The 24,055-nt window shown below is 35.0% G+C and overlaps 1 pseudogene; it reads right to left on the bottom strand.

The window, feature by feature from the left end:
- LOC113230703 overlaps positions 1–24,055 on the bottom strand; it is a 407,414-nt pseudogene that overhangs the window by 293,600 nt on the left and 89,759 nt on the right.

The raw sequence follows: 24,055 nt of genomic DNA, 5'->3' as shown, positions 1-24,055 counted from the left end.
GTCTAATACGAAAACCACGGAAAAAATGTCCCAAGTCAACCTATTTAAACGTAGTGACATGTAAAGGAATATGAAAAAGCTAAAACGTTAGACTTAAATTATAATGTCATCGCAATACTGTCTAATTTTGCTTGCTTCGCTGTCAGTCGAACAAACGAAGACTAAAGCGTGAATGACGCTCTGTATACGATTTTAACGCCCTATAAGTTCGGACACTTTTTAGCGAGGACCCGACGTCCATATAATTGTAAGTCAATGCTTGTAGCACAAGAATTGTGTAAAGCTTTCTTTGGAACTCTTAACATACTACCTCTACCTTTTATGAACATTTTTCAAGTATCTACTTTTTTAAAGAATGAATATAAACAGTAAAGTGAACATTACTGCGTTCCGGTTTTGAATGGTAAGGGTGCTGGTGAAATTACAAGCACATGGAACGGGGCCGAACGGTTAGCAAAGTGGTCGGCCACGCACGGGTTCAGTTCATATTTCTTTGGCCTAATTTATCTCGTAAGTTGTGATTGTCTATATGCGTGACCATGGCATCCGCGATGCACGATTTTCCAAGTGCAGGGCTACGAGTGTGCGTTATTATTATTATTATGAAACTTGTCAACTATGTCTCAGGGTGACGGGTGCAGTTGCAGTTCCCTTCAGATCTTTGCGATTTGAAATTCTAAGAGCGCGTGATTTGTTCGTCGCGCCACTGGATATAGATACGCAGGTTTGAATCCTGCCAGATTAAAGAAATGTTTCTTTGTTTTCTATCCCTGTATTAATAAATATAATAATCTTTACTGTTTTAGCGAAGTCGTTGCTGTGACCTTTTGATGTCGGCTATTTATAGCTGTATTCTTTTGTTTTTCTGATTACGTCTCTGTTGTCAACTGCCTTATAGGCTTATGTTATAAAGAAAGAATCGTCGTCGTTAAGTCCTTAACGAATAAGATCTAGAAACAGTATAAAATTGTCTATCTCAAGTAAAGTTTTAAATTTAAGCCCGAAGAGGTCTCTACAAATTGTGTTACCAAAGCGACGTCGGTAACTCGAGTTACGTGACCCAACCCGTAAAGTGTAACACATGTAAATAATAACGTAATGTCTACCTGTGTAATCTAACTCGGCTTGCGTGAGGTGGAAGTAGTACCTAAAGAATTAGTACGCCGTAAACACATACACCTCACGCCTTTCCCGTCGGGTAAGTAGAGACCACAGTCTTCCACTTGCTACGACTCTGACCCACGTTTCACCCCATCAGCTGACTTGTCAACTGAGCTGTTGTGTTGGTGACTTGTCAACTTATGTCTCAGGGTGACAGGCGCAGTAGCAGTGCCCTTCAGATCTTTGCGATTTAAAGCTATGATTGGCACTGCAACTGTTATGGATAGGCGCGTCGACAGCGTTGGGCTACCAAGTTCGTGTTAAGTACTTTCTCCATCATGTAAGTATTCACAGTGAAAATTTTCACAAAAATAATAATTAGTACATTAAAGTAAAGATAAGTCCAGACCTCCCGTGCGCAGGCAAACTTTTAACAATTAGATTTACCCTAAAATTGAACATAATAAAAAAAAATTCCAATCCCGTAAGCCGAGTGCTAAAAATCCTAAAATACTACACTCCCCAAGGCTCTCATGCCATTTGTCGAGAGAAAATTGGCTACGTAGCAGTTTCGTAGAGATTTGTAAGGCTCCGTAGAGCCGTAGCTTCTACGAGATTCGTAGTCATAAAATTGTTAAAATATTACCAGATTGTTAAATCACTATGATTTTCTGTTAATACTCTGAAATTTATTAAATATTTGTCAATGAACTACATCAAATCCCGGAATAAAAAGTAATGGTTTTTGAATTTTATAAACAAATCAATGAGTAATTCTAATCAGAATGTTTGATAGATAATTGTATTGAGAATTTACTTTAAACAATCTTCCATATCTCAATTTGATTCTGCCACGACGACTAGAAACTCTACACTCAAAGTTGTTGACGATTATTTATACCTGGGATACAATATCCAGTTAGATAGGTTCAACTTCGATTCGAATCCGACGCGGTTGGGCTGCGTTAGGAAAGCTACGCCATATCTTCTTATCCAAAATACTAGTGTCTAAAGACAAAAGCCTTTTGACCAGGTGTGTTGCTAATGATCACTTATAGCACCGGGACGTGAGAATTTATTCATCCGAGAACATAAACCGGGTATCTATCTTTTCAATTACGGAGTTTCATAGAAAAGAACAAATTTCTCCTTACTATATAATTGAAAAGAATTGCCATTTTGCAAATTCTCGCTTCAAAACGAAATAATTTACAAACAAACAAACTTTACGACAAGGCTTAATTAGAATCTAGCACTAAAAACACTACAAAAAAAGAACAGGATTGGTTCTGAAGAGGTCGTAAAGTGTTGATAGCCATCATACATCCTGATTTGGTGGTTTTTTCATAAAATTGACTCGAGGAAAGACTGGGCCAGAGACGAACTTAGAGCTCTGAAAATGTTAAAGTTGAGGCGCTAAAATGTGGCCAATTTTATAAGTATACGTCAGTATAAGCAGAAATTTCCTACTTTCTAGTTATGTCCAATTATCACTTATCGAGTTCTTTGGATTTCACGATTGTGACGCATTGATAATGAAACTATTTTTTCAGATCGACACACATAAGCTCACGCCCTTTTCCCACAGGAAGAATAGGCAGAGACCACGGAACGCCACCTTACTCTATCCTGACACAAGTTTCTAGCCTCACATACATTAAAAACCCTTTTCATACAACTTCTTATTCTTGTCAGTTCGGGTCCAAAACATGATTGATCTGATCAATGTAAGTCCTTCATCTTAAAACGCTTCCATCCACAATCGCATCATAAATCTGTTAGGTAATTCTTCTTACATTCATCCACTCTACATGCCCCAACTACCTTAACATTCCTTTCTCTATTCTAGTCACCACATTCTCTTTCAAGCCACATCTTTAACGTATTAATAATAATTGTAGCAGTAACAGATATAATATAATAATAATATAATAACGCTCACAATCAACATAGCCCCGCACTAGGGAAACCCTGTGTCGCGGGTGCCATGGACACACACATAGACAACCACAAATTACACCCAAACTCACGAGAGAAATAAATGTAGGCCATACAAATATTTCTCCCGGCCCGGGAATCGAACCTGGGACCTTTGCGTGGCAGTCCGGCATGGTAACCGTTCGGCCACGGAGGCAGTTAATTACTGTATTCTTTAATCTGTCCAATTTTCAGCTCTGAATTGGTTTTTGTTTTCTGGTTTCAAGCAAAACCAATGTTTTTACAGGTCCTGTGGTCACGGCTGACCAATCAGTTTCATAATATTATCACTTTTCAAAAATGATTCGGAGTTCAGTTGATAATAGCGGTAGCCACGTTGAGGCAGTAGACGCTGGTTTGAGTCCAGTCGGATAAACATTTTTGTTTAAGTTTGTTCGATCCTTGTGCCAATAATAATATTTAAAATTAGTTTCTTTTTTATCATAACATAAAATGATGGGACGAATAATTCGTGCACCTGATAGTAAGCTACACGCCTGTCCATAACAGTTGCAGTGCCACTCAGAGCTTTAAATCCCAAAGATATGAGGGGAACTGCCACTGCGCCTGTCACACTGAGACATAAGTTGACAAGTCCCATGTGCCTGTAATTTCACCAGCCACCATCCTTGCAAACCGGAACACAGTAATGCTGACATTACTGCTTGGCGGCAGAAATAGGTAAGGTGGCAGTACTTCCCTGGACGAACTCTTTCACAAGGAGCTCTACTGCTACTAAAGTTAAGTTATAGTTGAGTGGATGAATGAAATATTCTTTTTTCTTCTTTTTTTAGTTGCTCAAAACGTGGTATTTTTCGTACTGCAAATCGTGCCGAAAGTTGGATTTTTCGCACTACTGCATTTTACTTTTCCATTTTTTTTTATTTAATGTTGTTTCAAATCTTAAACATAGAACTAAAGCGGTTGTATATTTATTTAATATTTATGTGCTTTGTGACGTAAGTCATTCGTCATTAAAACTTATATTTACTAGCAAACATCTTATTTGTTTAAATTGCATAGGTGTTTTACAAAACGACGGGATGCATTTAAAAATACCAAAATATTTTCCATAAAGATGGCTGATTGAGTGTTAACAATGATATATATGTATATATACTCACCTCCGTATTACGCGAGGCCGCTGCGCGCTGCGCCACTAAAATAGTAATTTTAATGGGGCTGTATACTGGCAACAGTTCCCATTGTACTCTGAATTTTTATCAAACAAAGAAATAAAATGAGTTTTTTTTAAATACTGTTTTATTTTACTTTCAATGTACGAGTAGATTTTTCGCAAATGTATTAAAAAACGTCGTTTGATACACGTGCGGATTTGTCATTTTCACTTGTCTCGAGTCTCGCCTCGAAGCCTCGAGACTTGTTAATAATGACTAACTTTCCGCACTTGTATCAAAAATAACTATTATTGCACATCAAAAAATTACAATAACAACATTGAACAGTTAGTTAGAGTAACGCAAATGTGGCAGAATAATCTAATGTACAAGCGGCCTTACTGCTAAGTAACAATTTCTTCTGGACAATCTTTTTCTTTTTTAATATGCATATTTAATACATTATTTCTTTTATTATTGTACCCTATGATGGTTGTCAATCCATATTGTAGGTTTCACTGGTAACTATGGGTCTAAATCTAGTCCGCTGAGCAGGCTCTATGCAGGTTCAAGATTTAACACGTTTTCTAAAGTACAATCTTTTTTCGTACAATTCGTCTTGAAAAATGTAAGTCTCATTTCGATGTTTTTCCTTTACCGTTAACAAGCGGCATTACTGTTGAATATCATTATAAGTACAAACGTCACGCTGTGTAAATACTCATTATTTGTACAAATACAATTTCTAGTAACTTAACAATGAGAAAATAAATACTGAAACATTTTGAGGTCATTTTTGTTTATTTTTTGTTACCACGCAGTTTAAGTAATTTTAATGCCTACCCAACTGCCTCTCTGTCACTATCTTCCACTTTTATGGCATTCCGATGAATGGGGACCGTGATAAAAACAATGGCGGAGACAAATGAAGGGTTCCATAGTTTTTGTGTGAGAAAATGTGGATGTTCCCAAGTGGATTTGGATTTCTGTATAATTTGAGAAATTGAATACGAATAAAGTAGCAAAACAGATAGTTAGCTTACTGGCCGCATTTACATATTTGTCTACTTCAACAATAAGGAAAAAACAAATAAAATGTAAATTTTGTAAGACATTCGAATATTGCAGAACTTTATTACACAACGACTTAAATTCTACATTCAGAGCGGTAGTATATCTCCTTACCTATTTTTATTATCTAAGTATACTTAGAATCCACTAGTAAAAACTAAATTAAACTAGAATTTTCTAACTACAAAAATAATCTCTTAATATCGCCGCCAATATCTCTCAATAATAAATTTAACAAATACTAGTTTACATAATCACATCTCCGGTCAGTTAAGCATAATTAATCACCGACATGCACTTTTAACCTATCCACAAGTCATGTCATGTCATTACGACGAGCAAAACGTACAGTCTGCGTTCTGGTCACTTTATGTTTAGGAGTGATTGCTATGAAAACGGTAGTCTCCTAACTGTACATATTTGTAGCCAAATATAGAATATAGATACTAGATTACTTTAGCAGTAGATATTTGTACGAAAAATCAAGAATAGATTTTACAAATTTTCATCTAAATCTTTATAAAAGCGAGTCACGAATGAAGCATGTTTAAATCGAGTTATATTCCAAACTCGCCGTTTTCTACGTTTCGTAATTTAACAAAGCCAAAGTAAATGAAACAAAACGACGTTAAACGAAAACCGATAATTCTTAATGTGATTCTAAGTGGATTTTGGGTGACCATAAATTTAAGTGCGATTGTCTCGCGGTGGTATAATTTATGTATATAGTAATAAAGGTCAAAGTCTAGACGAAGTGCTTTAAGATTTAGATATTTAGTCATAAATCTAAACTTAGTAACAACGGCAATGACAAAAACAATTCCACTTTGGTGTCACATGTAAATATAGTGGTTTGTCGGAAAAAAGTGAGTGACAATGGTAACGGCACAAAAAGCGAGATGAGGGTAGTCGTCGACAGCGAAAGAGGGTAGACAGATATGTCTGTTTTCAAAGCTGTCAACTGCCGTTGGTCACTAAAATCAATTAATAAGTAGCCATACCGGGGTAAGAAAGCAGTGATAGTCGCTTAACAAATAACCATGAAAGTGTTACTAAACTGGTTTCGTGAGAATAGTAAGACTATGTGAGCACAGTTTTGAAACAAAGTGGTAAGGAGAATAGAGTAGAGAGCAAAGTGGGAATGGAAAAAGAAGTAGACATCATTCATTACTCGAATAAACAACACATGCATTTTATAATAATAATATATGTAGATAATGATAATAATAAAAACATAAGGATTTGGAACTAAATACAAATATGGAGTACAAAGCGTGTATTCTGTGTGTACGAACTAAATTCGCTTGAAAGTTCTTCGGTTTTCTCGGAAGCTACCTATATAATAAAGTTAATAATGTACTTACCTTTTACTCATTGATTATAAATGAATTTATGAATAAAATCATAAATTGGTTGCTCAGTCTCGACAATACTGAAGATATGCTATCAATACAAACTCAATGATAATAATATTTGTGTTCTTCCACTCTGTAGTGTATGCACATAATTGTGCCATATACATTAGACAATATAAGTTACACTGCGGCCCGCCGATCCCGCACTACTACACTAGACAGTGGTGTGAGCGGACGTATCGCACGTGTACGTGAAGTATACACATGTTGTTTCATTGAGCTATCCCTATACTAAGTAGGGTAAACGCCTCAAATGGCGACGAAGATAAAGAACGTGAGTAGAATTAATAATATTTCGAAATGTCGTCGAGGCTATCAGCTTCTACTCAATTTTGTTAAAAAAAAATAAAGAAGTGGAAGTTTGTATCACGATTTCAAATCATTAGAATCCATTTCACTAAGGCATAGAAACATATTATCTGCATAGTGAAGTATGTGCCATGCATGAGTTGAAACGATTTAAGTCCATTAAATAACATCAAAAATCAAAATCAAAAATGTTTTATTTTTTTTTAAGAAACAATCTTTACAATTTTGTTGCTCGAGATTCCCTTTTAAGTAATGAATTATACTTGTGCTAGGGATTTCCGCTCTTCCTTATTCTAAACAATATCTAAATTTAAAATTGTGTGATTAAGTTTAAAAAATACGGGCCTTAATTTGTACAAAAGGACAAAATAAATTGAAAATTAACAAAAGATGATTAATATCAAGGAGTAAAATTTGTGAGTGGTGAGTGAGTAAGTGTGTGTGTATGTGGGTGAAGTGTATTATTTCTGTGTGTGGTGGTGTGTTTGAATGAACTAGATATACGTGGGTTGGTAAGTTTACAATATATTATTTAAATAATCTGACGTGCAAATATATATAATAAACATACATGAAAATATATACAATACACATATATATACATACAAATACATATACATACAATATATACCCATACCTAAACATATATACAACAACCAATGTGTTAGTAACGTGTGAGGGATTTTGTGTTTATTTTGGTGAAGAATTATTCCAGCACTTCTAAAAGACGTTCTGTATCCTCATACTCTGATGATCGTAACCACTTTGAGAGCGTAGATTTCAATTTATACAAGTTCAATGGGTGTAGATTTAGTACTTTATTTATTTTATTATAGAGAGAAGAGGACTGTCGGTTAAATTGTTTACTAGCAAAGGTGGTACGTACAGTTTGATACGGTAACACAAGGTTTTTTCTTCTTTTCCTCAAAATTAGCGGGTCAAAAACGATGGTTTTGTGTACTTTACAGATACAATTTAATATATATATAATTTTCGAACCGTAAGAACATTACTAATTCTGTAAAGCTCCGTTGTGGGAAACCTACAATTCTTGAAATGCATTACTTTAAGTAAGTATCTGTGCGCTCTTTCTAATTTTATGAATTTAGTTTCAGAAGCTCCTACCCAGATAGGGATACAGTATACAAGGACGAATTGTGCTAAGGCGACATACACTTTAGTGATTAAGTCTTTTGTTGCCACGTATCTAAGGTTTTTAAAAATCCAAATGAGTTTTCTTAATCGAGAAGATACAAGATTTAAATGGTCATACCAGGTAAAATTTTGGCCAACTATTAATTCAAGATATTTCGTTTTATCTACCTTGAATATAATCGGACAGCTACAGGTTTGGGTGCAGTTAATACCGTTCTTAAGAATTCTAATTTCATGTTTGAGGTCAGGTTGGCCAGAGTTACGCATAGAAAAACAGATGTAGTTTGTTTTTGGAGTATTTAATGTAAGAAGGTTTTCGTTTAACCATACAGAAACTTTAGCCAATCCTGCTTCACTAGATCTGTACACCTCGTCCCAAGTGCTACCCGAAAACACCAAGGCGGTATCATCAGCGTAAGAGATCACACTTCCCATTTGTATACGCATGTTACACAGGTCGTTTATGTAAATAACGAAAAGAGTTGGACCTAGGACACTTCCTTGAGGAACACCAAAAATAATATCAACGTCATTACTCATATAACTACCTATCTTTGTACTTTGTTTAGGGTCATTCAGATAGTCGGTCAGGAGCGCAAGGGGTGTACCTCGAATACCAACGTTTTCTAGCTTCTAGACAAGAATAGGCACAGAGACGGTATCGAATGCCCTTTTGAGGTCCAAGAAAACTGACAAACACTTACGACCATTGTCTAGGTTGTGAACAATCTGTGACGTCAATGAAGTTACTGCATCTTCTGTGGATAAGTGTTTACGAAAACCAAATTGTGTCTTAGCTAGAATGTTAAATTTATTTAAATATTTAAGTAAACGAGTGTTTATTAGTCTTTCAAGAATCTTGGATATGGAGGTAATAACTGAGATAGGTCTGTAATTGTTGACCTTGTCTCTGTCTCCACTCTTGTACACGGGAGTAACAATAGATTTGTTTAACGCTTTGGGAAATACTCCCTGCGCAAAACAAAGATTAGCTAAATGACAGATGATTGGTACGAGTACGAGATTAGATTTCTTGAGGAAGTTAGTTGGGATATTGTCCCATCCAGGAGCACTATTAGAATCAATATTCAAAAGAATAAAGTTAACTTCATAGGGATCAGTGTCCAGGCAAACAAAAGAGGACACTTGTGAGTTTCTTTTACTAGTTAGGAAAGAGGGGTGATGAACACAATTGTTAGCTGTAATGTCTTTTGCCAAGTCTGAACCAATACTAGCAAAAAAATCATTTATGTTATTAACAGCGATAGTTGGAGTATCAGTAATGTTAAGTAAGTTGGTGTCAGGGGTTTTAATTTGTTTGAATTGTGTAATGTCGTTTATGGTAGTTCATACAGTTTTGTTATTTTTACACGAGCTAGCCAGTTTGTCACGTTCGTATTTACGTTTAGCCTTTTTTATTAGACCAGTACAATAGTTCCTATATCTCCCGTATGTAATACTCAGTACCTTATTGTTAAGATCAGATTGTAATTGCTTTTGCAGAGAATTCCTATTTCTGACACATCTCAACAGACCATCTGTTATATGGCTTAATTATCCGTAGACTTCAGGATTTAACAAAAGTGCATATTAAGCATTCCGGACCCAGACCGCCGTATAGGTTAAAATAAATCACTTCACCTATTATTACAACAAAATTATTATGAATAAATTTTGAACATAGGTGTAATTTTTTTTTACTTTGAATTTTATTTTGTAATCATTCTTATACTGATTTGAAGAGTTTTTTTAGCTTAAAATTTTTGATTGTATTTCAATTTTGATTTAATGATGTTATAGTTTTGAATTTTGTTTTTATAATTTTAATTTATTTTTCATAATTGTTTAATTTTATAAATTTTAGTGAAATGTGGTAAATTCTAACATTAGTTTTTAAGTATATTTGCTAACAAATATTATGGATTGAGCGTCTGAAATAAGTGAATAAATATATTTTATTATTATTACTTTTAACACAACACATGCTCGAACAGATTATTCCATTAAGATACGCCACATGCATATGCATGAGTATTTGTAGTTATTGTATAGGTAATTAATTTCATAAAACATGAATAAACATTTTAATTGTAAATAACATCGATAGGTAGATAACCTCAGCGTATAACTTAACCAGATTGATAAGTGTATAAAAAGATGTATGCTAGTGGAAAATGTGAAAGATTTTAATAATTATGAACACAAAGATCAAACACAAACATTTGTATTAATAATTATAACAAATTAGTGTAGTCATTTCATAAAAAACAAATGAATATCAATGCAATGTGAACATCGAGTATATAACCAGGAATAGAGACGAAATGTCATTTAATTCGTGTGAAAATTATTCTACCAAATCATTACGCTGTCAACTGCGCTCCGATTGGCCAGCCCGAATTAAAAACAATTGACGGGTGTCGCCAATGGGTGTCGTCAATTCTTTCACTTCAAATCGACCAGTTAACTTGAGCTTTGCTATAATGGACGAAACTTGCAAAATTACGTATTTAATATTTAATTACCGATGAAATTTGATTCGTTTGTTTTGTAATTAGATGTTTGCTGTTTTTCCCACACCACCGAATAGAACAGCACGCCATTGTTAGAGGTATCTTTATTATAACAAATACAGAATATTTTTGGAAAATACGGAGACCTACACACAGGTCAGCTGTTGGCGTTATCTATATTTCAATGCAAATGAGAGTTAATATTTACAAGTGAATTATCACTGATGAGTTACCAGGAATGTACATATTGGATAAATGTGAATAAATGGCCTTTATTTCGTCTCCATTTCTTGTTATATACTCGATAAATGTAAAAGACGTATTTTAAAAGTATAACGTAGTCAGTAACGTAGTAGTAACGTAGCCTGCCCCAGGCAGAGATAGGTATGATGGTTTATTTGTTTATAACACTTATATATTACTAATATTATAACCAAAGTATAACAATCTTATCTTAAAACTTTTATAGATTTACAGAGTTATTCCATTGGTTTCTAATTAGATCATACAGCAAGTCAGTTGAGAAATGTATTTATTGTACAGGAAATAATCTCAGTACAGATTACTAAAAAACCGACCTCAAAAGTACGTAAAATTACGTCTATTTGCCATTGACTTACAATTATATGGACGTCGGGTCCGCGCTAAAAAGTGTCCGCACTTGTAAGGCGCTAAAATCGTATACAGAGCGCGACACTCCGCTTTAGTCTTCATTTGTTCTACTGACAGCGCGATACTGCGATGACATTACAATTTAAATTTCGAATAGGTTGACTTGGGACATTTTTTTCGTGGTTTTTGTATTAGACCCGTCGTCGTCCATTTATTTGTAAGTCAATGCTATTTGCTAAGTTTTATTGAAATATCCTTAAATACGCCACTATACAGGACTTGACACTGGAGATAATAAAAATGTATATATTAAAAAAAGCATTATTTATAAAAATGAATCTTCATGCGTGAACAGCCACCCTTAGAGGAGGTGGATTTTCTCAAAATGAAATGGGATCACTATGGAAGTACCCCCTTTCCAACAAAAAAAGAATCATGAAAATCGGTTCACAAATACCGGAGTTATCGCGTAACATACATACAAAAAAAAAAAACAAAAGACATACAGTCGAATTGAGAACCTCCTCCTTTTTTGAAGTCGGTTGGAAATACAAAGAGTCACAATTAATACAAGAAAAATACAACTAAAAGGTTCGGCTTATGTGCAGACCTAAGTCACTATAACTAAAAGAATGGGCATAGGTACACAACAGAACAAAAACAACGTAATAAATAAACAATATAATAATATTAAATTATTATAAACTATTATAAATAATTTAGGTAAGTACATATTTCATAATATAATACGTAAAATATGAATGGAATAGTAGCTAAATAATGGTCTTTAACTCACGCTTTGAAAATAATTAACATAGTATCCAATCTTATACTGATTCTTAATTATGAAATTCGCCACCTGAGGATCATGCGGTTGTCAACTTCGTGAAACTAACTTGAACAATAATTTGTTACACATAAGGTGCAAAATAGAGCATGCCATCTGCGTAGCGGCATTAAGGTCATGTTTCTGCAAGCGCGCTCCTTACAAACGAAGTTTCATCCTGTTTTGAATATTAACTAATGAAACTCAATGATATACAGCAGACGCAATATGGAAACTAATATCTAGGGTCGAGGTTTACCAGATTTCCTTTAAATTACATAGTTTCAAAACTAAAAGGGTTTAAAAACTCGTAATTATGCAATCAATTTACGCAACTTTAAGTTATTTTGGACGAACATAGATCAATTTGTATAAAATCAAAATCAACATTAAAATAATCTTTATTTCATAGGTAAGCATTATTAAAATTGAAATGGTCACATTGGTTAAACTCTACCGCGCATTTGTAAGGCAGATTCCCCTGAGAAGAATGAGCAAGAAACTCTAGGGGTTGCTCGTCGTAAATACCGTTTGTACACATTCAACATTTACAATATTTTTTTGTTTTCAAACATCAGAGATCGAGACTAGGTAGTTTAACGAGTTAAACGGGTTACTACCACGGATTTTTGTCATACAAGTACGCAGAAGTTGTATAATAACCTTTAGCATAAAGTTTTTGTTTCACTATAGTTTTAAACCTCGTGAATGGCAAATTTTGTATATCAACCGGAATCCTGTAGAAGCGTATACATTGCCCTTTAAACGAATTTGTCACTTTGCGAAGACGACTATCAAGAACAGCTAGTTTATTTTTATTTCTCATATTAATGTTATGTCTGTCACTATTTTTCATAAAGAGATTACTATCCCTCTTAATATAAATTACATTTTCATAGATGTACTGTGACGCTAGTGTAAGAATGTTGATTTCCTTAAACTTATCTCTCAAAGATACTCTAGGGACTAGATTGTAAATTGCTCTAACTGCATGTTTCTGCAGGACAAAGACTCTATTGATACCGGCGGCATTACCCCAAAGCAAAATGCCGTATGTTAGACTATGAGAATATCTGAAGTAAACCAATCTAGCGGTTTCGACGTCTGAAAGTTTCTGTATTTTTTTAATCGCGTACACTGCAGAGCTGAGCCGTTTGTGTAACGTGTGTTATCATTGACGACTGCCAACACTGAGACGTATGGGCTCTGTTACGTTGTGACTATTAAGTAATCAGTGGTACAGTGACTCAAATGAATAAATATACGTTTTTCCTTTCTTTATAATTTACCATCGAACTGCCAACCTCCCACAAGGCTAGGTCAGCTAGAGCGTCCAAAAATAGATTTAGAGGAAATCATAATTTTGATTCATGGTTTTGAAACGTGGTTCTAAGTGGACAATCGTAAATCTAAATTAAGTACCATAGCTTTGTCATATTTTTAACTGATTTCAAAAAAAAAGAGGAGGCTCTGAATTCGACTGTTTTTTTTTTGCCTGTATGTTACGCGATAACTCGATTTGTGAACCAATTTTCGATGATTCTTTTTTTTTGTTGAAAAGGGGGTACCTCAGCATTGGTTCCGTTTAAATTTGAAGAAAATATTCCGGCTCCGCGCACTTTCCGGTAACCGCATTCAATAAAACTTGGCACTTTTGAACTTGGGAACTTTTGAGGTCAGTATCGAGAAATTAAGTGACGTGAAATTTGCTTCGATCTTGTACTATTTATTGGACAATAGGTTAAAATATACAGGGGGCCTACCATAACCTCTTAAAACAATATTACTTTAACCTTACATTGACTTTTCGTACCACAACGCGCTTAGAGTAAGCTTATTGTAATGTAAAAACTATGATGTTTTATTGGCAGCTTTGTGAATATTCATTCACTCAGTTCGTACTATGACGCGACTTTAACATTAAAGTAATATTGCTCTTATGTCAAATTTAGCAATCTTAAAATAGTTACACGGATGCAATGGAAACAATATTATTTTCGGTTTTATTGTCTTAATATTGATTTGTAATGATTAAAAGTTAAATTGAACTTATTTATTTATAGATATATCTCTTCAATGTTTTGTTTATTTTTTATATAAGAGCATAGTAAATAATTTTTCGTTAAAATAAAAATATGCGATGTTTATTTCGTAAAATTATAACAGCGCCATCTATATGCTCATTGGTGAAACTAACAGTTGACACTAGACTATAGTTCCGAATTCACAACGTGACTATCAAGACTCAGCTTGTTTTATTGATTTTTATTCATGAAAATGCGGAATAATTATTGAAAACAACGTAATTTTAATGGATTTTATTATTACATACTTTTCTTAACAGTCAAAATTCTCTGAAAGTAAATAACATTAAGTACTTAAACATTATACTACGATAAGACGATTCGAAACATCAAAAAAGAAAGAGGTTATATACATAGTTCACATAGCGTTATCTCTTTCTTATTTTTAGTAAGGAATAGACAATATTGGGAAATCATTCGTTCTTTCCATTGACTTACAATTATATGGACGTCGGGTCCGCGCTAAAAATTGTCCGCACTTGTAAGGCGCTAAAATCGTATACAGAGCGCGACACTCCGCTTTAGTCTTCATTTGTTCTACGGACAGCGCGATACTGCGATGACATAACAATTTAAATTTCGAATAGGTTGACTTGGGACATTTTTTTCGTGGTTTTTGTATTAGACCCGTCGTCCATTTATTTGTAAGTCAATGGTTCTTTCAATCGCTTTTGCAATAATACATTATTTGGTTGTCAGGTTCGTCATGGTACGAATATGAGTAATATTATAATAAGCTTACTTTAAGCTTACATTGAAATAAGATTGTTTTTGAAATGGTTATGGTATGCCCCCAGGTTACCAAAAATAAGGACTAAAACTTCAACAGGTAGTAAATAATACGAATAAATTTGGGTCCCCGCGGCAAGGTGCCCAAGATGCTGGCAGCGTTCCCCCTTTGTTCGTCTACGCTGATCTTACCTATATATTTTAACTCATAGTCTAATAAATAGAACTAGTTTAGTAAACCTAATAAACAATAAAACAATAAACATTTCATCTCGTTTTAAATTGACACGTTCCGAAAGGAAGCCATTTTTTTAGTTACAATATTTCTGTTTACGTTGTTTTTGCAAACCGTGTTCTTTTTAAATTAATTGTGCAATTATAGATACGATTTCCATCATTCATCGATTCAATTTATAGTACGTACTATTGTAAGAAGTATTCGAGAACCATCTTCGTTCATATTAAATGGAAACTGACGTGCCGCTACTACGCTATCTCTTCTGATTTGACATATTTTATTTCTTTTTATAACTCTCAAACAATCTCATGCGCTCAGTGGCCGTTAGAAACACCAAAAATCCATTAATTAATTTACCAGTAACGGATAACTTCCAATAATGAACACCCAGTAATTGGCACTTACCAACAAGAAACGTGTTACTACTAGGGTGAATCAAATATAAACGGTAATTTTTAAAATTATATTTATTGAATAATATTATACAAAAACTATACCTTCAACATTTTTCAATATAGTCTCCTGCATTATTTACACACTTCTGCCACTGATTTGGAAGCTTGAATATTCCTTCTTCATAAAAAGATTGAGGGCGAGTTGTCAACCAATCGCGCACGTGCTTCTCGACATCGTCATTGCTTTCAAATCGTTTTCCTCCAAGTGATTCTTTCAAGGGCGCAAACAAAAAGTAGTCGCAAGGGGACAAGTCTGGACTGTAAGGAGGGTGTTCGAGAGTTTCCCAGCCCATTTCTTCCAATTTATCCCTTGTTTTTAGCTCTCGAACGGCACTAATGTTTTCATCTGTAAGACTTGACCTTGGGCGTCGACGGTGACTTTCGTTTTCCACACGTTCTCGTCCATCCCTAAATTCTCTGGCCCACGTATATACTCGATTCTGAGACAGAGTAGTGTCCCCAAACTGTGCCCGCAAACGAGTAAAAATTTCCGAAGATTTAACACCTTCATTTGCTAAAAATTTTATGACGATGCGTTGCGCAACAGATGGATGTACCTCTTGCTCGGCCATGGCTGTACTGACGGCAGAACACAACACTGCTGCGAAGTAAGCTGTTACCCCCACTCCTATTAAACAAAACAACAACAACACCGCGACACCAGGTCCGAACGTATTTGGTACAGACAACAGTAAAATTACCGTTTATATTTGATTCACCCTCGTATGATAGAAAATTTTGTTCTAAATCTTATTAGAAATTAATTTAAAAAAAGATGTGGAACCGACAAGTACCACTCTGTAAGTACTCACTGGCGCTACCACTACTATCATGTTTTGTCATGGAAATAAAGTTGTTGTATACTATTATGATATCGAGTTCTTAGGTTTTCGCGATTGTTACACATAGGAAATGAAACTATTTTTCCTATACTATTACGATGTTAGTAAAATATAGTCATGAAAGGTTGTTAATATAATTAGTAGCAGTAAGAGCTCCTTGTGAAAGAGTTCGTCCTGGGAAGTACTGCCACCTTATTTATTTCTGCCCGACTGCACGAATTGTTCGTCCCGTCACTTGATATTACATAAAAAAATGTGTTTTACATATAACCCCGTATAACTCTCTGGAACAGCAAAACGAAAAATTTCATCAATTAATTGACGACGTAACGCAGAAATTTAGTGTTTGTAATACCGGAGTTACAAAATCCACTAAAATCAGAATAAATTGAAATAAGTTCGTTTACCGCCGTTAGGTTGCTTGGGTATCTTTATTTACAGGCAATTTCACAGAGAGTGTGTTACGGAATTAATTCATTCCACCATCCCCGTTCCATCATCTTGACATATTGATAGTCCTAGAGTTTGAATGATGCGATAAGTTTCATATTTATGTGATAAACGTCTTTGAAGTGGAATAACTTGCAGTTTGTAATTTGGGCCAACCATTGACTTACAATTATATGGACGTCGGGTCCGCGCTAGAAAGTGTCCGAACTTATAGGGCGTTAAAATCGTATACAGAGCGTCATTCACGCTTTAGTCTTCGTTTGTTCGACTGACAGCGAAGCAAGCAAAATTAGACAGTACTGCGATGACATTACAATTTAAATTCAACGTCCAGTCAACCCGTGACCATGGAGCGTGCAACCGTTCCGAAATGTCGGGAAAATAAAAAGAAGTCATACCGTGGTAAGAAACCTGATACTAGTGATAATCATTCAACGTTTTAGGTTTTTCATATTCCTTTACATGTCACTACGTTTAAATAGGTTGACTTGGGACATTTTTTTCGTGGTTTTTGTATTAGACCCATCGTCCATTTATTTGTAAGTCAATGGGGCCAACAGTCAAAGTCAAATAATCATTTATTCCATAGGTAGAATAAATTTACACTTGAAAACGTCACATTTAAGCTACTGCTCGTTCACTACGTTGACTTCTAACTCTAGGGATATCCCTTTTTTTAAATAAACTTAAATTCTATGGAATACACTTTGAATAAAATTTGTGTGGAATCTGGAGCCATGTTGTCTATCCATAGATCTTTATCTAACACTTTTTTTTGAAAATATTTTTAATGTAGTTTTGAAACTTAGGAAATGATAATCTTAATGCATGCTCCCGAATCTTGTTGTAAAAACGTATACAGTTCCCTGTAAAAGAGTATTTTACCTTGGTTAAACCAAATCGTGGTACCGTGAGTGTGGACTTAACTCTAAGGTTAATATTATGGACATCTTCTTTCTTATTGAAATTATGTATATTTTGACGGGCATATAAAATATTAAGTAAATGTACTGTAATGCCACAGTCATAATACCAGTCTCCTTAAACTTTTCTCTGAGAGAAACCCGAAAGCCTACACGGTAAAAACAGATTACTTAGAAAAAGACAAAATTCTTATTATGAAGACATATTTATTAAATCCAACAAAACGATCCTCTCCCTATAGACGCTAGAGAATAATTACTTGATAATAGTAAAAAAAAAACGTCTGAAAAGTGTATTTTAGTTATAAGACAGAAATATTGAATCCAAGAGCAAATTAATTTACTTCAAGGCACAAAGCTACTCTACATTCAACAAAATATTTATTAGTTATTAGGAATGTCCGATTTTGACTTGAAAAAAATGGAATGAAAAATTGAAAGAATGAAAAACTTAATTATTTGACTGAAGATTCATGTTCTGTAATATCAAAAAGCGTAAATTTACAGGGTTATGGACCCAACAGTATGTCTTAATAGCGTGAAAGCACACAGTTCAGTGCCAAAAAAACTTTTTAAATTGCAGAAATAGGACGGAATCTTCTCAAATACTTGAGTACCGTTCAGTGACATATAAATGCTACAGCCGCAGAAAGCACTAACAATTTAAAATATATGAGATGAGTTTATACTATTGAAGTTAACAAAACGATAGCGCGTTTCAAAGTACAACTAATGCCATCTAGCAGTGGCGCGATGGAACTAATTGCATGTTGAAGTTGTACTTGTTACAAATGCAGAAATTTGATTTCATTCTGAAACCAAATTTCTTAAATTACGACTACAAATAACACACTCACAAACTAAAGATACTACTTATTGTTTGTTTGGATAAAGGACTGTTTACGATTTTTGTGATTACAAGCGCAAGTAAAAGTAATTGTTTCCGCGTGCGCCTTCGGCGACATGTCAGGGCAACATTGACTATGAAAACGAAATGTTGCTTTAAGAATATACTCTAGAATTTAGAATATTAATCTGAATAGAAAACTACTTCTTTTTTTGTTTAAGAATATATTTTCTTAAAATACACCCAAGAAATTTTGAATTCATTTAAGATTATTTAAATTTGATGTAAGAGGTAAAAATTTCTTAATTTAAGTAACGTCCAATTAATTGATTAGAAATAAAATAAAATCTTGAAGTGAAGGTATTTGTCTAAAAGTTAGAATAAAGTTAAGAATAAAATTGTATTACAAAAACATAAGCAGTATTTTTGTAATGACAATATTTTACTACTTTTAATATATAAATATTTATATTATATATATAAATATTTTTTCAGAATTTGCAAATATTTTGAGAAACTGCTCTTTTTTTTTTGGGTACTGCTTTTTTAGTACTTTGTACTGATTTATTATTGTCGTCCTGTCGTTACTGGTTATCATAAAAAAATATTGACATGGATTTGTTTGTTGTGCCTACCAGTTATCAACAAAGAAGGAAAGTCGATTCAAGAAGAAATATAAATCGAAAGCTCCAAGAAGCCAGTCGGTACATAAAGTTACGATCTCCTGTTCTTTTATACACTTGAATTTATGAAATAAACATGATAGTAACTTCAGCGTTAAAGCCTGTTTTATATGTATAAAGGTAAAAAAAAGAACTTCCGTAACACAAAACGTCGGGTATATAGTGATCTATGACATGTTTTCCAAGTCAGATAATTCATAGTTTCATAAATGAAAACTGAAGAAGAAATACAGTGGAACATGTTATAGGAAATGTAAACAGAACAGCATTTACTACACTAATAGAAGCCTAAATGAAGAATGTCGATCGATCGAAAGAACCTTAAATCTACTAGTCAGTAGCAGTGGACTACATTGTGAAAGAGTTTGTATATGATTGGTGATAGATATTTATCAATAGTAATTATTTAAAAATGTGCTGATTTTGACTATATATTCAGTAAAGGGAAGAACAAGTCGTGCACCTGGTGGTAAGCGACACGCCTGTCCATAACAGTAGCAGTGCCACTCACAGCTTTAAATCGCAATAACTAAGGGGCATTGCTACTGCGCCCGTCACCCTGAGACATAAGTTCACAAGTCCCATGTGCCTGTGATTTTACCAGCACCGTTAATCCTTCAAAACCGGAACGCAGTAATGTTCACGTTACTACTTGACAGCAGAAATAGGCAAATTGGAATTACTTCTATGGGCGAATCCTTTGGCAAGAAGCTCCACCCACATTATTTATAATAATAGAAATAGAACAGCTGAATTTGGAGCTCATCACACACTTGTCGTAGTATAGATAAAATAACGCCCTACAAGGCTTTTCTATAATAATAATTTGTTTACCTTCAATTTCCCCTTGTGTCAGGAAAATGACGTTTACCTGTAAATAGAAAGTGTGTTATAAAAAGGTGTTATATTTTGTACACATATATCTATAGACGGTCTGACTATCACTTTATGCAGGTGTACTTTCAGATGACTAGCATATAACAAATAAACTACTTAGAACACTGGATAAAATAATGACGTAAAAAAGACAACAAAAACAAATCATATAAATATTTTACATGCATACTAATTCGAAAAATATTATTAAAATATATTCACACTGATATCAAATTCAAAACTAAAAATGACCATACGCAACGCAAAAACTAAAAATGAACATACGCAAGCTTTAGGCTCAACACACACTGGCGCAGAGTCGAAGCGTCGCGACGCGTCATGTTTTTCGCCTATAGCATATTCATCTATATTTTCCAATTATTAAGGTACAAATTTGTGTTTTGCAAATATGGAATCGAGCGGCTACGCGCGTCGACCGTGCCAGGATCTCTCACAACTGATCTACGGAAAGAACCACCAGACGTCACAAATTTATCTATATGCTTCTTCTAGATCCTTGTTTTGGTTTTTAACGACTTTTGTTTGCCGTAGCGCCATCTAAGAAATTCTTTCATCTTTATTTCTTCGGGAAAACTCAAAATCCACGAATATATACGAACGCTGTTTTTGCGTCTATATGTTATCGTATTATTCACTTATATATTTAGGACAACGAAATAAGAAACTTTATTAATGTTGTCAATGATTTTGAGGTTACATACTGACCAATAATCTTTCATATTAAATTGTCATAAATACATCAGTTATTAATGCAATAAGTTATAGACGCGGTAACAGCATTCGTAAATAATCGTAGTTTCCGGATTTCCCCGATGTCACACGATGTGATAGGGCCAACTTGAGCGAGAGCGACATAAAGCGCAATGTACTGATATTCTCGCATTGAGAATAGCAATATGTCGCGCTTCTATGTCACGCTCGTACAAGTTGCGTCTTGTTGAGCTAGTCCTACAGGATAGAGAGAGGGGGATGATCTTCGATTCTTCGATTGTTTTGGTCACATAAAAAGAATGAATGTTGGTAGACTGACGGCACAAATTGATTGAGCGAATGTGGATGGAGGCGTGGCGAGTGGTAGACCTTGGCGTAGATATCTCAATCAGATTGGGGATGTAATTAAAAAAGGCCGGAATAAAAATGGGCCTCATAAAATAAACTCCAAGTCACTCAACGAGCTTTGGAGCGAGCAATGCTTAGCATTTCTCTACGTGATTGAATCAGAAATGAGGAGATCCGTAGAAGAACGAAAGTCACCGACGTAGCTCAAAGGATTAGCAAGTTGAAGTGGTAGTGGGCAGGGAACATAGCTCGTAGAACTGAAGGCCGTTGGATCAAAAAGTTTCTTGAATGAAGACCACGAACCGGAACGCGTTCAGTGGGACGGTCCCCTACTAGATGGACGGATGACCTGGTAGGGGTAACCGATGGATGCACGTCGCGTCCGATCGGCTAGTCTCGAAATACTTGGGAAAGGCATAGGCCTTTAGGCTGAACATAGGTTCAGCAATGGACATCTACTGGTTGATATGATGATGGATTAAAAGTACCTAGAAATAACGGGTACGTATGAAGAGGCTGATGGAAGTGGAGGAGGCGAAAGACGTTTGTCAGAAGCGTACCTGGTGGAGGTCCAAGGTCACTGCCTACCTCAGTGGGAGACAGGCGTGATGATATGTACGTATGTAATTATAGTTCGGAATAGGGTTTGCATTAATATTAGACATAACTGGTTGATCACTACCATCTCAGTCAGACCTATAAAGATCCCAAAACGTTGGTTTCGTTTGAAAAAACTCATGTGCGCGATTTAAATCCCTAGGCACTTTATGCACTCTGACGATGATTTAAACACTTACCGAGTTTTGCCTCGGAACCCACGATACAATAAAAGACGATATTCACGTGTTAAATCAGTCCCTTAAAATATCATAAAATGAAAACCATGAAATAAAAAGTAAAATGTTGGACATCGTCATTGACTGGGTAACGTTTTGACTCCACTTGAACCCGGATGAAAATTCATCCGGTGATAAACGTCTTTTGCATGGCGAAATAAATCGTTTGGTTCATAATGCGTACCGTGTGAACTCACTGTTTATGCGATGTAAATTCAAACGCTATGCTGGCTATAAATAAGGTTCGATTCTAAATCAAGTTGGTTAGCTTTAGCTGAATAAAAACAACCGATTCCGGAGCTTTAGTAAGAAAATGGCGAGATGTTAGATGACAGAGCGATGCCACACGGGCATCGCGAGCACGCAACACTAAAATTTCAACGCACTAAGTGCTACACGAACGATGCGGTTACGTAACGTAACGCTGTTTATTTCGACGTTGCAGGGTATGGTACCAGCGCACCGCAGCACCCCTTCTCGCCTCGTCTCCTTGCCCATTTTCAAATGCGTACGCGTTCCGTGTCGGCGCGCGTCGTTTCAACGCAGCATGTGGCATGTATATGTAGTACAATGTAGCGTCATCGTTCAGTCGACGCAACGCACCGTGTGGCATCGCTCTAAGTGTTGACGGAACAGATCCGTGATCACTCTAGGTTATCTTTCTTGATCTTCCAGAGTAGAATGCAAAAGCTGACTTATCGAAAGATGTAAGTCTTTTGATAACTGTTGTGGTAGGGTGGATACAACTGTGCAGTGATGTTTCTTCCAGTCAGGGTTTTCGTTTAGTTTATCACGATGACTTAGTGGGAGTTCCTTGTGAAAGACTTCATCTAAGATTACGACCTCCATAACTATTTCTACCACCAAACAGTAAAGTGAGCATTACTGCGTTTCGGATTTGAAGAGTAAGCGAACTAGTTTATTTTTTTAATTAATTAATTTATTTATTATATTGCATATTGCTTACAGATTAATATCCAAACACAATAGTAATTCTTAAGCTAATATCATATATTGAAATAATAATGTAATCATACTTAATAAAGAATAGATACAAAATAAATTGAATGAAAATTTACAAATAATTGAATTTTATATATTACATAAAATAAACTGAATAAAAAATTAGATAAAAATAACAAATCATGGAATTGGACATTACATTATTAACAATCAAATTTTAAAACATTAACATAGTATTAATTATTCAGGATGTAGGATGAGGTGGAGTAGCATCACAATACTTATGTGATGCTACTGTCCATGGTCAATGACTCGAGATATCGTCCCGCGGAAACCGTAAAATGGGCTTCCGAGCATGCAAAGAGGTCCAAAGAGGAGTCAAAGATAATCATTCGATTGAAGTACTTAAGCGCGCGGGGCAAAGGAGCCAGATCACTTGCCCTAGAACGTGTAGAAGGTATAGCAAATAGCCTTCTTCTGTGAGGCCGCACCAAGCTGGTCCTAGTAACTACAGGGACATGGGACTTGTCAACTTCATATCACATGGTGACACAGAAACTGTACTGTGTGTCGCTTACCACCAGGCGCACAACTTGCTTGTCCCTTCAATTGATATCATGAAAAATTATCTATTATTTTACCATCATGCGATGAAGATAGCAATAAATGAGTCGATGATTGATAGATGACTTGTGTTATTGTGTAAGGGAAACTAATTCACAAATTGGATGTTCTGGGTAGTGAATTCAGGTACTCTTTGTATAGAGAATATAAATAACCTCATTTACAGCTGGTCATACTGCTTGAATGTATACTATACAGAGTGGTTTTTTTTCATTGGACGGTATTGGGAAATTTGAACTCAGATGATGATAGATGATATAAGGAAACTGTCCTAAAAACTATTAAGTCTTTTTCTGTGAAAACAATTTTGGCATAGTCAAATTTTTGG

This window comes from Hyposmocoma kahamanoa, unplaced genomic scaffold (assembly GCF_003589595.1).
Source record: "Hyposmocoma kahamanoa isolate Upper Pololo Valley unplaced genomic scaffold, ASM358959v1 64, whole genome shotgun sequence".
NCBI classification, from domain to species: Eukaryota; Metazoa; Arthropoda; class Insecta; order Lepidoptera; family Cosmopterigidae; genus Hyposmocoma; species Hyposmocoma kahamanoa.
The sequence above is the reverse complement of the archived record's forward strand: the minus strand, read 5'-3'. Positions and strand labels throughout refer to the sequence as shown.